Source organism: Sceloporus occidentalis, unplaced genomic scaffold, assembly GCF_023333645.1.
Source record: "Sceloporus occidentalis isolate IW3139 unplaced genomic scaffold, rSceOcc1.0.p SCAF_8, whole genome shotgun sequence".
NCBI lineage: Eukaryota > Metazoa > Chordata > Lepidosauria > Squamata > Phrynosomatidae > Sceloporus > Sceloporus occidentalis.
In genome coordinates, this window is record NW_028316988.1 from 30,499,957 (window position 1) to 30,516,674 (window position 16,718).

At 41.2% G+C, this 16,718-nt stretch overlaps 1 long non-coding RNA gene across 1 annotated transcript in view; it reads right to left on the reverse strand.

The window, feature by feature from the left end:
• The window catches only part of LOC149308502 (uncharacterized), a 63,843-nt gene extending 61,678 nt beyond the window's left edge, over positions 1-2,165 (reverse strand). The window contains exon 1 of the long non-coding RNA XR_016282159.1: positions 1,950-2,165. This is a non-coding gene — a long non-coding RNA (uncharacterized LOC149308502). The remainder of the gene's footprint in view (positions 1-1,949) is intronic.
• Positions 2,166-16,718: the final 14,553 nt, after the last annotated feature.

Genomic DNA, 16,718 nt, shown 5'->3' on the forward strand with positions numbered 1-16,718 from the left:
AACAGGGAGGGCGAGGAGGGTCTCCTTCAAGTTCAACAGCGTGAGGTTTGCCAAGATTTCCATCACAATGGTGTCTGGAGACTCCACAACCCAATTGTCCAACTGAGATGGGGTTCCTTGTTGGGGGAGAAACAAAAGAGAGGCGGACAGTCTAGGAGTTACTGTTCTTTTTTTCCCAGGGCCCTAAACAATCGGACAACTGTGCCAGGCTTGGAAGACTCAGCCATTAATTAATCGGCCATTCAAGTCCAAGAATGGGACCAAAAGAGAAGGGAAATTAATTATTCTTCCACTGGGCGCCCAACTGCCACTGTCCAAAGTTGCAAGGAGAGACGGGAAGGAATAACACTGAGAAATAAATGTATATTTTAATACACAGTTTGGAAATCAAAAGTGCACTGCAACTCAAAAAGAATAATGAAAATGAAAGGTGCATCTACACTATAGAAGTAGTGCAGTTCGATGCCACTTTAAAGTGTTGCAGCTCCATCCTCTGGGATCCTGAGATTTGTAGTTTTTGGCAAGGCCTTCGGTCTTCCCTGCTAAAGAGTGCTAGGGCACCACAAACGGCGTTATTTCTACAGTGTAGATGCACACGTTAAAAAAGTCACACACCAATTGCAATACACTTTTGATTTCCAAATTGTAGATGCACCTAAAGATTTCCAAATGCACCCTGAGATGCACCCTAAGATTTCCAAACTGTAGATGGAGCCTAAGATGCACCGTAAGACTACCAAATTGTAGTTGCACCCTAAGGACACCCTAAGATTTCCAAATTGTAAATGTACCCGAAGATGCACCCTAAGATGGCCAATTGTAGATGCACCCTAAGATTTCCCACGTGTAGATTTCCAAATTGTGGATGTACTGGAAGATGCACACTAAGATTCCCAAATTGTTGATGTACCCTAAGATTGCCAAATTCTAGTTGCACTTTAAGATTTCCAAATTTTAGATGCACCCTAATATTGCCAGATTATTTATATCTATACATAAGTAATCTATCTGTCTATCTATCTAGATACTATTATGGGTCCCATCCTGGAAGAAAAGTGGGGCATAATAATAATATAATATAATATAATATAGATGCAGATATAAATAGATATAAATAATATATGTATAATATATCTATCTAGTAATATTAATATTATTAGTAGTATCAGTAGTACCATTAGTATTACCTCCCCCTTGGGTTACTATTATGGGTCCTAGAAGAAAAGTGGGAAATAATAATAATAATAATAATAATAATAATAATAAAGATACAGATATAAATAATATATGTATAATATATCTAGATAGGTATAGATATATTATACATATATTATTTATATCTATTTATATTTGTATCTATATTATATTATATTATATTATTATTATGTCCCACTTTTCTTCCAGGATGGGACCCATAACAGGAACCCAAGGAAGAGGTAATACTAATGATACTACTACTAATACTAATATTACTAGATAGATATATTATACATATGTTATTTATATTTATTTATAGCTGCATCTATATTATATTATATTATTATTATGTCCCACTTTTTTCCGGGGTGGGACCAATAATAGGAACCCAAGGGGGAGGTAATACTAATGATATTACTGATACTAATAATAATACTAATAATGCTCTAATGCTGTGGCTGTAATTGTTGGTTGGTCCAAACTAGAGTAAACCTATTCATTGTTCCATCAACAGTTAAGTAAATCCCATAGACAGAATGGGCCTAGACTCTAGACAGGAGGAGCAATAGAAGGACAATAATACCCATCATCCACAAGCAGTGATACTTGTATTGGGCCAACCATATGCAAAGTGTACCTGTTGCAAGCTTTGGAGAGAAACAGAAGAAGGAGGAAGAGGAGAAGGAGGAGGAGAAGGAATTATATTTACTTGTTTTAATCCTGTTGGGAGTATAATCTATAATATAATTTACCTGTTTTAATCCTGTTGTGAATATAATCTAGATTGCAATCTGAAACAGAAAAACGAATTCACCCGGCAAATTGGATCATATTTATGATTTCCTTCCTTGTCCTCATCAAGGTATTTCCCCCTTTCCATCCACTTGCAAAGGCTAAAAAATCCATGAAATATGTAATATATATGAGTCCTTTAGGGGGAAAAGAAGCAGCAAAAAATGGAAGATAAACTGCCACCTGGGAAAAAAGAAAGAAAGAATGAAAAAAGAGGGGGGGAAAGAGAGAGAAAAGAGAGATCATTCAGGTGAGGATCCAGGAGCTCTCTAAAGTTTTCTTCTTCACTATATACATTTCAATATTATATATATATATATATTTCTATATATTCACTATTGAAATATATATTGAATAATAGTGAATATATATATATATATATATATATATATTCACTATTATTCAATATATATTTCAATACATATTTATTCATAAATTATTATATGCTCAGTTTTATTCAATATATATATATTGATATATCTGTATCTATATATTCAATATTATTCTATATATATATTTATATATACGTATTCACTGTTCAATATGATTCAATAGTTCTATATATCTATATATTCTCTTCAATATTATTCATTATATATTCAATATTATATATACATATATTCACTATTCAATGATTTGCTATACATATTTCTATAAATCTACATTCAATATGATTCAATATATATATATATATATATAAATCTATATTCAATATGATTCAATATATATTTCTATATATCTATCCATATGCAATATGATTCAATATATATAGTTCTATAAATCTATATTCAATATATATATTTCTATATATGTATATTCAATATGATTCAATATATATTTCCATATATCTATGTCTATATTCACTCTTCAATATTATATATATATATATATATATATATATATATATATATTCAGTATTATTCAGTATGATTTAATATATATTTCTATATATCTATGTCTATATTTACTCTTTAATATTATTCACTATATATATATATTCAATATTATTCAATATCTATCTGTCTATCTATCTACATAGTAAATATGATTCAATCTATATATATATATATATATATATATATATATATATGACTATATTCAATATTACTTAATATTTAATATATTCAATATCTATCTATCCATCTATCTATCTCTGCCTCTTCTGTTACCTTTGCTTGGTTGGAGGGTCTCTAAGGGAGAGGAAACTTTAAATGGGGGAATCCCTTTCCCCTTTTCTTTCCCTCTCTCACTGCTTCCCAGCAGCAAGTCCAGAAAAGAAGAAGGAGAAAAAGAAGAAGGAGGAGAAGAAGAAGAAAGAGAAGAAGAAGGGGGGCTGGAGGGGGGTCCCTGTTTGGGATTCCTCTCTCCTCCCCCCTTTACCCCCAAAGCAGAGACCAATGTGTCCTGCAAGCCAAAGAGAGGCTTCCTCTGAGAAAGAGCATCATCATCATCATCATCTGCTGGGGAGATCTTGCAGTTTTCCAAGTCAATTGTCTGCAAAAGGAGGCAGGAACTGGGGATAAATTGGGGAGGGCAGTTCAGTAGAAATAAAATGTGTGTGTGTGTTTGTAAACATATGTATGTGTGTGTGTATGTATACATATGTGAATATGCATATGTGTGTGTGTGTGGATGTGTATGTATAGGTATGTGAGTGTGTGTATATATGTGTGTGTGTGTGTGTGTGTGTGTAGATGTGCGTGTGTATATGTTTGTGTGTATATACCTGTGTATGTTTATATGTGTGTATGTGTGTGTGTGCGTATATATATATATATATATATATATATATATATATATATGTTTGTGAGTGTGTATATATATGTGTGGGTGTGTATCTGTATGTATATGTTTGTGTGTATATGTGTATGCATACATGTGTGTGTGAGTATGTTTGTGTATTTATGTGTGTGTAGATGTGGATGTGGATGTATACGTATGTGAATGTGTATATACTGTATATATGTGTGTATGTGTAAACGTGCATGTATATATTTTTGTGTGTATATACTTGTGTATGTTTATATGTGTATGCGTATGTATGTGTTTGTGAGTGTACATGTGTATGTATGTATGTGTGTAATATGTATGTGTGTGCATATATGTGTGTGTGCGCATATATGTCTGGATGTGTATATATGTGTGTGTGTGTATATGCATACAGTGTGTATGTGTATTTATGTGTGTGTGGATGTATATGTGTGTGGGTGGATGTGTGGGTGGATGTGAGAGTACACACACACACACACACACACATATATGTTTGTGTGCATGTATGTGTGCATGTGTATATGTATATGCATATATATATATATATGTGAGTGTGTGCATGTATATATAGGTGTGTGTGTGTGGGTGGGTGTTTATATATATGTATGTGTGTTTGTGTGTGTGTACACACACACACACACACACACACATGTGTATATGGATGTCATCTTTCTCCCAGAAAGTGGCCCAAGGCAGCTCACAGATAGAAACTTGGCAACCAAAGTGTTTAAAAATCATTAAAACCACCTCACTAAAAACAGTATAAAAATGACATAAAAATGCAAAAGTCAAAAAGTATAACTAAAACACCTTTGTCCCCATAGAAAAGCCATATAAATGGTATTTAGGATATAGAAGCACATACACAAGGCAGTTTAGTGGAAATCACCCACAATCACGCATACATAGCAGTTTAGTGGAAAGAATTGTGTGTGTGTATCTGTGTACAATGGAAAGAATTATTTGTATATATGTATATGTGTCTGTACTCACACATACACATGGCATTTAAGTGTCTATGTCTATATGTCTATACACACACACACACACGTAAGTTAAGTGGAAAGAATATATATGTGTGTGTGTGTGTGTGTGTGCGCGCACACACACACACACACACCCAAAGGGTGCTCAACAATGGCTCCTTTTCATCCTGGAGAGAAGTGACCAGTGGGGTCCCACAGGGCTCTGTCCTGGGCCCAGTGTTATTCAACATCTTTATCAATGACCTGGATGACAGAATTGAGAGCATACTTATCAAATTTGCAGATGACACCAAATTAGGGAGAATAGCTAATACCCCAGAGGACAGGATCAAGATTCAAAATGACCTGAATAGACTAGAAAGCTGGGCCAAAGCTAACAAAATGAACTTCAACACAGAGAAATATAAGGTATTGCGCTTAGGGCGGAAAAATAAAATGCACAGATATAGGATGGGTGACACCTGGCTGAATGAAACTACGTGTGAAAGGGATCTAGGAGTCCAAGTAGACCACAAGTTGAACATGAGTGAACAGTGTGATGCGGCAGCTAAAAAGGCCAATGCTATTTTAGGCTGCATCAATAGAAGTATAGTGTCTAGATCAAGAGAAGTAATAGTGCCACTGTATTCTGCTTTGGTCAGGCCCCACCTAGAATATTGTGTCCAGTTCTGGACACAAGGGTCTGGAAACCATGCCCTATGAGGAACGACTTAGGGAGCTGGGGATGTTTAGCCTGGAGAAAAGAAGGTTAAGAGGTGACATGATAGCCCTGTTTAAATATTTGAAAGGATGTCATATTGAAGAGGGAGCAAGCTTGTTTTCTGCTGCTCCAGAGAACAGGACCCGGAACAATGGATGCAAGCTACAGGAAAAGAGATTCCACCTGAACATTAGGAGGAACTTCCTGACAGTAAGGGCTGTTCGACAGTGGAATGCACTTCCTCGGAAGGTGATAGAGTCTCCTTCCTTGGAGGTCTTTAAACAGAGGCTGGATGGCCATCTGTCAGGGATGCTTTGAATTGGATTTCCTGCATGGCAGGGAGTTGGACTGGATGGCCCTAGTGGTCTCTTCCAACTCTACGATTCTATGATTCTATGATTCTATGATATTTATTGGAAAGAATATATATTATATATGTGTATATGTATATGTAAACATCCACATGGCAGTTAAGTGGAAAGAATATATGTGTGTGTCTGTGTATACACACACACACACACACACACACACACACATTTGTACACACACATGTACATGGCAGTTTAAAAGAAAGAATATTATATGTGTGTGTGTGTGTGTGTGTGTGTATCTGCACACATACATACACATGGCCATTTAGTGTGAAAAATTGTGTGTGTGTGTATACATAAAATTTTTAAAATGTTAAAGTGTGAGGGGGGGATCTCTTTCCAAGAACTGGATTTAAAAGGCTGGTTGGCATTGGAGCATCCTTCTTTTCCTTCGGCAAAGCATCCTTGCCTGCATCCTCTGGGATTTGGGTACCACTTTTCCAAGGATGCAGGAATGGATGCCGAAGGATGCTCAGATGCCAAAGAGGGGGAGACAGGACTTAACCTCCCCACCAAAGATTTTCTTCCTCAGCATCTCTTCTTGGGGTGGATTTTATTTTATTTTTTGGAGGGAGGGGGCCCCCGTTCGGATTGGAGAAGGCTATTATTATTATTATTATTATTATTATTAAAGTTTATTTATGAAGCACTTTAGATGTACACAGCGCTGTACAAAATGTCAATAAATCGAAGAATATATAAATTCTCCCCCCCCCAATGATGATCATTCATGCTGATAAATCTATATGAGGATTGCCCAAAAGAGATGGGGGGACACACAAGCAAGAAACACACACACACACACACACACATTCATTCCTATTTATGTCTCTAAATTAAAGACGTCATTTATTCTGATTTTTTAAAGGTGTCTTATTTCAATGTATTCCAGGAGGCAGAACTTTGGAAAAGGGAAGGACGGCGGGGGGGATTGTATTTATTGCATTAATAATAATAATAATTTTTAAAATAATTTTATAATATTTAATAATAAGAATAAGGATATAAGGATAATCAATACCTAAAGAGAGGTTTAAGTATTGGAATCCTAGTCCAAAAGAATGGGATTGGAGGAGATCTCAGTACGGTTTTAAGGGAAGAAATTCAGATTTTAAAAGTTGGTTCCTTTTCTTGGTGCTCGGAGCCTCTGGATGGCCATCAAGTAATCAATAATAGATAATCAAGGCCTAAAGGGAGATGCAAAAGCTGGAGGGCCTAGAGGAGTGTTCCCTCTAGGAAACTCTAGGTCCTCCAGTGCAATTTTATGGTCATTCTCCGCCAGACGTTAACCATAGAGTTGCACTGGAGGACCTACAAATGCCCAGAGGAGTGTTTCCTCTAGGAAACTAGGTCCTCCAGTGCAACTGTATGGTCATTCTCCGCCAGACGTTAACCATAGAGTTTCACTGGAGGACCTACAAATGCCCAGAGGAGTGTTCCCTCTAGGAAACTCTAGGTCCTCCAGTACAACTCTATGGCTAACCTCTTGTCCTCTCTGGGGTCACAAGAAACTCCAGTTCCCAGACTTCCATAGCATTGAGCCAGGGCAGTTAAAGTGATGTCAAACTGGGTTATTTCTGCCATGTGGATGCAGCCCTAGACTCTTGGTTGTTCTTGGCCTGAGGAGTAAAGGCTTTGCAACGGACACAAGTATATCGTTGTGACTTTCGCCCAAACAAAGGTCCAAAACACACTGCAGAAATAGTCCATCTTGAGGCCACTTTAACTGCCCTGGCTCAGTGCTAAGGAATCTTGGGAATTGTAGTTTATTGTGGCACCAGAGCTTTCTGAAAGAGAAGGATAATGTCTCCCAAAACTACAATTCCCAGAATCCCCTAGCACTGAGTCAGGGCAGTGAAAGAGGTCTCAAACCGGATTATTTCTACCGTGTGTTTTGGACCAAAGAAGGCCATTCTGGGAGACTAGGGTTGATATCAGGAATTGTAGTCGAAGAGTCAAAGCTGTTAAAACTCTGTGCAGCCAGTAGGAAAAGACAGAAGAATAGTTGAAAAACCAGATTGTGACGTAAACCAAAACTGAGGTAAAAGAGCGAGAATGCTAGCGGTGAAAGAAGATGTGGGCAGAGCTCCCACCAAAATCTGCCTAGCGATTCCAGAAGGTTCCAAGCGGCTTGGGCGCAGGAGGAAGGCCGTTTGCGCGAATTCACAGCGACCACAAAGGAGAACACACCAAATCTCAAATCCACAAAAGTCAGTGCTGCAAATGTGGCGAGGGCTGACTGTGACTGACGCCTTGAAGGCCTGGGGACTTGGAAGTCTCTCATTCCTAGGAGACTCGGGTTTGAATCCTGGCTTGGCCATGTAAACCCTTGGGCAAGTCACACTCTCTCAGCCTCAGAAGATGGCCCTGGCAAACACACACACACACACATACCCCTCTGAGGAAACTTGCCAAGAAACCCCCACAATATGGTTGCCATCCGTTGGAAACTACTCAAAGCGACCCTTGTTAATACGTGCTAACATTTTATTTTATCTTGAACAGCCAGTTTGGGCTGGCGCAGTGGTTTGAGCACTGGACTAGGACTCTGGAGCCCAGGGTTTGATTCCCAGCTTGAAACTTGGCACCTAAAATACTCATTTATTCACCCCTCCTGGCCTTAGGGTCACCATAAGTCAGAAATGACATGAATGCACACAAACAACAGCAACAACGACAACAGTGTGGTGTAATGGACTGAGTATTGGGTTCAAATCCCTTGGACACTCACTAGATGATCTTGGGCAAGGCCCACTCTCTCAGCCTCAGAGGAAGGCAAAGGCAAACCTCCTCCAAAGAAACCAGGCCCTAGAATCATAGGATCATAGAACTGGATGTCATTGAATCCAACCCGGTCCGAAGTGCAGGATTTCCAGATAAAGTATCCCCAGACCAGAGTTTGTATCCCAGCTCAGCCACTTAAACCGACTGGGTAACCTTGGGTGAGTCACACTCTCTCAGCCTCAAAGGAAAGCAAGGATGCGCACACACTTTGAATAAAACGTTGCCAACAAAACCCTATGAGAGGCACAGTGGTGTTACTGTTTTTAATCTTGTAAGCCGCTCTGAGTCCCAGTTTTGGAAAAGGACATAACAATAACAATAACAATAAAATGGTTTGAGTGTTGGACCAGGACTTTCGAGACTCTTCTCTTTCCACAAAAACCGGCTGGGCATCTTTCGGGAGTGCTTTAGTCATGTCTCCTTGCATGGCAGGAGTTTGGACTGGATGATCCCATGGGGACCCCTTCCACCTTATAAGATTATATGGCTCTATGATCTTTGCCTCTCTCTCGGGGGCCATATGCCAGACTCCAAAGAAAGCACCCTTCTTCCTTTCTCGCCTCTTGTTCAAATTGCAGGCAGGCTGAAATATATGCTAATGAGGAATTACTCCAGCTCTTAGGGACGTGCAGTTAGCAAGATAGGCCATGCAGTCGGGAGGGAGGAAGATTTGGTTAGCAAGGGCAGGCCTATCGTAATGGCTGGTGCTGTAAGTGCCATCTGTCCCCGTTTCACGATGTTTTAGTACCCATTGAGACTGGGTGAGTGACACTTCAGACACTTCTGGCACATGTTGGGCATGTCTGATGGGCATTGGGGATGTGCCCCTTGTGCCCTGGCACCTCCTAACCAGCGACTAGATGTCCTCAGGATGCATTAGGAACCCAGGGGTGCCATCTTGAGTCCTGGGAGGAAGGCGGAATAGAAATAAAAATAAATGAGTGCCCATCGCACATCAGGCTGGGACACATTAGTCACTCCACTGCCAACCATAGCGCACAGGGTTGTCACGTCATGGCAGCCGCGCGGTGAACACCAACATTGCAACATTGCTCTTTCCATTTATGAAGTTATATATTTATATTGTGTGTAGATGGTTCTAATTGTTTTGAATTTTACTGAGTTTTAAACATTTTTATTTGTGAGCCGCCTTGGGTCCCTACTAGGAAAAAGTCACCATACAATAAGTAAATAAGTAATGAATGCCAATGTGGTGTAGTGTTTTGAGCACTGGACTATGACTCTGGAGACCAGGGTTCAAATCCCAGCTCGGCCATGGAAACCCACAGGGTGACCCTGGGCAAGTCACATTCTCTCAGCTTCATAGGATGGCCAAGGCACACCCGCCTCCGAACAGATCTTGCCAAGAAAACCCAGTCCGAAAGGACTTGAAGGCACACAACTGCGACGACAATTTCTGAACCAGAATCCCAGCTGTTCTGTTGTTCAAATAGGTATAATGGCAAATGCATTAAATGGGTAGATGAAAAATGCAGTGGTGAGATTGTTGCGTAGTTCACACCTGATGTTTGCACATCTAGAAGTGGTTCAGGAAATGTGGGGAGTTTGTAAGAGAATTTGTATGACAATTGAGAACCCCATTTCCAGATAGCAAAATGTGCGGTTTTTTGGTACACATTTGCCATTCTCTACATAAAAGAATCTTGTACCGGGGGGGGGGGGGGGGGGATAACATGCGCAAAATACCAGCACTTTTGCACACAACAATTCACACACATGGTTTTTTGTGCAAGACTGCTGTTTTCTGTGGCAAACTATAGGTGTGTAAGATTTCATTGTGCAAAAAACCTAAAGATCCAGAAATCTTGCGTGAAAAACACGTATGGCTGGAAACGGGCTTTTGAGCAAAACCCACACAAAACCCTATAGAATAATTGCACATAATCCTTTTGAGGTGTGTGGATACCAGGCAAGTTGCACAGAAATATTTGCTTTCTGGGAAGAAAGGTCTGGAAATTCTTTGCCAAAACTTAATAAAGACAAAATAGCCAGCTATTAACATCCTTATAACAAACTGACCAATCCCACTGGGCCTCAGTTATATATTTCTTCAGAAATAGGAACCTTTCCTATGACAAAAAACCCAACTGCCAAGTATTTGATAAGCAACAAAGCCCAGATTGTGTTGGACGAAAGATTCCTATCACATTTAATGTGTGGTTTTGACACTATTTTCAATACTTGGAAGGAAAAAAAATATAGCAATTGTTATAGCCGTGAAACTCCTTTAACTTATTGTCTTGTCCAATAGGTTTTCACCCTGTTTAAATTCTTCTCCTGTATCAATCTGGAATAGGGTTGCCATAAGTGAGGACCTCCAAACCGGGACAAATGTAGGACAAATGCAGGACAACATTTTCAAATGTAGGACACATTTTTAAAAATGGAGGACATGCAAAAAAATTGAGGCTTTTTTAGAAATGTTAATATAAATACATGTTTCTTAGGCATGATCAAAATGGAGGACATTTTGACATTATTCGTAGACAGATCACGGAAATGTACTTCCCTTTCTGGCCACCCCCCTCTCCCCATTCCAAACAGCACATTTGGGCATTGATCATGGCTTTATTTTAACATTGCCTCTTGCATATTTCAGAGGCTTATTCCACAACCAAACCCTTTGGTCAAGGGACTTTGGTTTTTCTTCATTTTGACTTGTTTTGTCTGTATTCCTCCCCACTAAATAAAGGAGACATGAAATGGAGTTAATGGGTACAAGTTGTTAAACAAAAAAGTCTTGTGAGACTCTGTAGGCAAGAGGTGCACCATGTTAAGAACTGCATTAAGCACACTTAGGCTGCTGCCACACTGCTTTCACTCTCATCACTCCATCCTATAGAATCCTGGGATTTGTAGTTTGTTGTGGTGCCAGGGCTGGGCTTTGAAATCTCAGGCATAAGAGAGGCAAAAGGCTTGGGCTGCATCTACACTGGAGAAATAATCTGGTTTGAGACCACTTTAACTGTCTTGCCTGAATGCTATGGAATTCTGAGAATGGTGGTTTGTTCCAGCACCACAGCAGAATGGCAGTTAACCCCTGGAAAGCTCTCTGACCAAGGTGACCAATGCCCTCACCCCAAAATGTAGGGCACCCAAGCAAAAAAATGTAAATAAAAGCTAAAAACACCCATGTAATTATAAATCCATGCTTCTTAGCCATGATCCAAATGGAGAACATGTCCTGGAAAAGGAGGAGGATGCCTGGTCACCTTGTCTCTGGTCCAAAACACACTGCAGAAGTAAAACAATGCTGGACTGAAATGCCCAGAGTTCCTCACCAAAGCTGCATCCACACTGAGGAAATAATCCAGTTTGAGAGTGACTTAACTGTCCTGGGTTAGTGCTGGAGAATGCTGGGAATTGTAGTACATTGTGGCCCCAGAGCTATCTCTGACAGGGAGTCCCATAACCCTCCAAACGTAGTTGAACTGCAGTGCCCAGAATGCCTCCCCAGGTGCATCCACACTGAGGAAATGGTCCAGTTTGAGACTGCTCAGTGCTGGGGAATCCTGGGAATTGTAGTCTATTGTGGCCTCAGAGCCATCACTGACAGAGAAGTCTCAATGTCTCCCAAACACTCGCATTCCCAGGATTCCCTAGCATTGAGTTAAAGCAGTCTCAAAGTGGGTTATTATTCCTGCAGTGTGTGAGAGAGATATAAAAGCTAGGGACTGGATTCATTTGGAGGATCTCTGTGTCCAAAACACACTGCTTGGACTGCCAGGGCTCAGTGCTATGGAATCCTGGGAATGGTAGTTTATTGTGGCACCAGAGCTCTCTGACAGAGAAGGCCAAATGCCTCACAGACCCCAGAATTCCAGAGCATTGAGCTTTGGCAGTTAAAGGGGTCTCAAAGTGCAGAGGGGGGGGGAGAGAAAAGCCAGGGAGTGTGAATGAGCTCTGAGAGGAGGAGGAGGAGGAGGAGGAGGAGGGAGGGAGCCAAGGGAAGTGGCCAGGACCACCAGAGGAGCCCCTGCTTTTCCTCATCATCGCAGCCTTCTCACTGCTGGCAAGAGGCTCTGCCCCCAGCCAGGCAACGCCTCCATTCAGTCTCCTTTTGTCAAAAGAGCTCTGGTGCCACAAGAAACTACAATTCCCAGAATCCCATAGCACTGAGCCATGGATGTTTAAGGGGGGGTGGTCAAACTATTTCTGCAGCCTTTTGCAACCCCAAAGCCTTCTATTATTTACCAGCAACTTGCAAGGCAAAATCTCTTCCTTCCAAGCCATTGAAAACCAACCCAAGTGGAGGGCTGATTGCTTCTTTCCCAATGGTCAGCTTTGGGAGAAATTTGCATATTCCAAGTAAAGGTGTTTAGGGCCTCAAAAACGACCCTGTGATAAAGAATTACAACAATACTGAGCGGTAGACATTTAAAAGATGAGGCATTTAGACTCCCAGGGAAACAGGAACGATTGATGGCCTTTTTTTCTTTGCTCACTGTAACCTGAAAGTAATGCCTTTTGCAGGGTATATATACCAAGTGGGCTGGCAATAGCTCTGAGTGGAAGATGTCTTTAAGACCTGCTCTCTAGCCTTAAGTCAGGCAGGGAGGCGGGGAGGGTGGCACACAGCCATGGGGAGGGCTGGAGCTGCCTCCAGGGCCTTGCTGGGGGGGGAGGTCCTGGGGGAGGGGCCAAACTGGGGAGGGACCGTGTGGCCCCACCCCAAACCGGGAAAGTCCCGCCCCCAGGCGGGATATGGCAAGCCTAATCTGGAATAGGTTCAAATGCTTGGTCTTGCCTTATTTGTGTGCCACTCTGAAAGATGACAATAAGGGGTCATTTACACAATTGTTAATACATAAAATAAGCTATAGTTTGCCAAGGAGCACGCATAAATAGTTGCATGGCTGGAGGAATAATTCCTTTCCTTGTGCGCAGGCATGCACACAGAGGTCTTGCTTGTTCACACCGCTTGCTGGCATCTCTGGGGTTTTCCACAAAGCCGGCCGGTTGCCATAGCAAACAGGTGCGTTGTAAAACAACACACAAGGAGCATGAGGAAGGGGAAAGAAAAGGCCCTGATTTGAATATATGCTAATGAAAGGCATGCAAATTGCACAGGCCAGACATGGGCTGTGGCTGCTGCTATTGAAGCCGATTGTGCGACTGCGTTCACACAACCCTGGAGGTCAGGATCAAACGCTCAATGCCAATGTTTCCCCAGAAAAGCATGCTCCTTTCTGCCCCAGCCATTGCAAGGACCAGACAATCCCAATTAAAACAAAGCTGTCTGGAGGGCTCAGTCCAATTGCTCACATCTCTCTTTCCCCCCATGTGTATCCTGACACCGGCGGGCATTCGGCTTGGCAAGTACGTCTCTACCAATGGCCTTACGAGTGTGCAAAATTGTACTGTGCCATTCTGCAATGTGCATATCCACCTAAGGGCCACCATGACATTTGCGTGTATGGGTGTCCATTGCCCAAGGGTAGCCAGTAATGTGCCATGGCCCAGATGTGCAATGGGCACCAATGTGCCCAGGGGCACTCCTTACTGTGTGTCAGGACATTGGCTGGGAAGGGCTGGAGCACAGAGAGAGCCCGACACACATCAGAACTTTACAATTCCACATTGCACACCCAACACACATTGTTGCGTAGTACAGTCAGCCCTCTGTATCCACAGATTCAACCATCTATGGCTTGAAAATATTTTTTTACAAAGTAAATTCCAAAAAGCAAATCTTGATTTTGCTGTTGTATAACAAGGAACACCATTTTATTACGGCACTGTGTGTAATGGGACTTGAACATCCATGGATTTTGGTATCCATGCAGGGTCCTAGAACCAAACCCCAGTGGATCCCAAGGGGCCACTGTATCTGAAGATGCCAGCCACAGATGCTGGCAAAACATCAGGAAGAAACTCTTCTAGAACATGGCCACAGAGCCCCAAAAACCCACAAACAACTATGGATGCCGGCCATGAAAGCCTTCGACTTCACAGTTTGATACTGCTTTAACTGCCCTGGCTCAAGGGCTATGGAATACTGGAACTGGTCGTTTTGTGAGACATTGAACCTTCTCTGTCAGAGAGGGCTGGGTGGCATAACAAACTACAAATCCCAAGATTCCATAGGAATGCAGCCATGATAGTTAAAGTGATGTCAAACTGCATTAGTTCTGCAGCCTTGGAGACCGATCTAAGCGAGAATGGATCGAAAAATAAGCCAGCAGAGACTGCAACCTAGTGGCAACATTATACAGCTGCAATTGAAATCAAAAGACTTTTGCGTTGATGCAACCCAAATGTCAAGATTTCTTGCGATTGAGGATTGCTGGGTTTCCAAAAGCAACATTTCTTCCTCCCAGAAACCCAAGAGATAAAGTCACCTATGATGATCGAAGCGCTGGATGGGTGCACAGATGGAGAAACACATGGGAGAAACAGTATTGTTAACCCCAAAAATGTGCAAGATTTTTTATTTGACTTTCTGATGCTTATGTGAACCTGAATCAGTGCACACAGTCCACCTCTGGAGGAGTGAATATCATCAAATCCCAAACGTGTGTGTGTGTTTGTGTTATGTAGACAGAATTCTGGGCTTTGCATTTAAGCCACCACAGTGACCGCCAAATATGCAACCCCAAAAGCATTTTCCAGAGAAACATCAAAAACATTTTAGAGTTGGAAGAGACCCCCAAGGATCATCCAGTCCAACCCGCTGCCATGCAGAAAGACACAGCTATCAATGCCCATGCCATCTGTTGAAAGACCTCCAAAGAAAGTCGACCGCCCTCTAAAACACTCCATTCCACTGTCAAAACAGTTCTTACAGTAAAAAAGTTCTTTCTAATGTTTAGATGGAATCGCTTTTCTTGCGATTTGAATCCATTGGTTCATGTTCCAGTCTCTGGAGCAGCAGAAAACATGCTAGATCCATCTTTTATGTGATGTCCCTTCAAATATTTTTAAATGGGTCTCTCTTGTCACCTCTCCATCTTCTGTTCTCCAAGCTAAACATTCCCAGTTCCCCCAATTGTTCCTCATCAAGGCTTGGTTCCATTCACACTATGAAAATAATCCGGGATGAATCCAGCTTGAAACCTTGATGTTTACACACATCCCATATGGGGTTATGCACCCCATAAACCCATTTAACCTGGGATATTTGATACTATTTTTTCCCAAATTTTTCCTGAAAGATGTGCATTGATCCGCACACTTCCGAATCGATTTGGATTGCCTAATATCATTAAAGGAAGGGTGGCAGCTGTATTTTAACCCAAAACAATGCCATGTGTAAATAACAAAAGGGTTAAAGTGTCTCAAAGAGATTCACGAACCCAAAACATAATGGGAGCAACAAACCCAATATGCATCAGCCCAGCGATCTACATCTCCTCGGGACAAAAAAAAAAAAAAAAAAAAAAAAAAAAAAAAAAAAAAAAAAAAGAGTGTGAATGCTCCCTTGGTTTACCAAGCTTTGACCATCTTGGCTGCTGTTTTCTATTACATTCAATAGACGTCAATCACATCCAAAATCCACGAAACAGCGATATATTTATCGGTCAACCATTGACAGAATTGGGAGCATACTTATCAAATTTGCAGATGACACCAAATTAGGAGGAATAGCTAATACTCCAGAGGACAGGATCAACATTCAAAATGATCTGAATAGACTAGAAAGCTGGGCCAAAGCTAACAAAATGAAATTCAACACAAAGAAATGTAAGGTACTGCACTTGGGGCGGAAAAATGAAATGCACAGATATAGGATGAGGGAACACTTGGCTGAATGAAACTACATGTGAAAGGGATCTGGGAGTCCAAGTAGACCACAAGTTGAACATGAGTCAACAGTGCGATGCGGCAGCTAAAAAGGCCAATGCAATTTTAGGCTGCATCAATAAAAGTATAGTGTCTAGATCAAGAGAAGTAATTGTGCCATTGTATTCTGCTCTGGTCAGGCCCCACCTGGAATATTGTGCCCAGTTCTGGGCACCACAATTCAAAAAGGACACTGAGAAACTGAAGTGTGTCCAGAGGAGGGCGACTAAAATGGTGAAAGGTCTGGAAACCTTGCCCTATGAGGAACGACTTAGGGAGCTGGGGATGTTTAGCCTGGAGAAAAGAAGGTTAAGA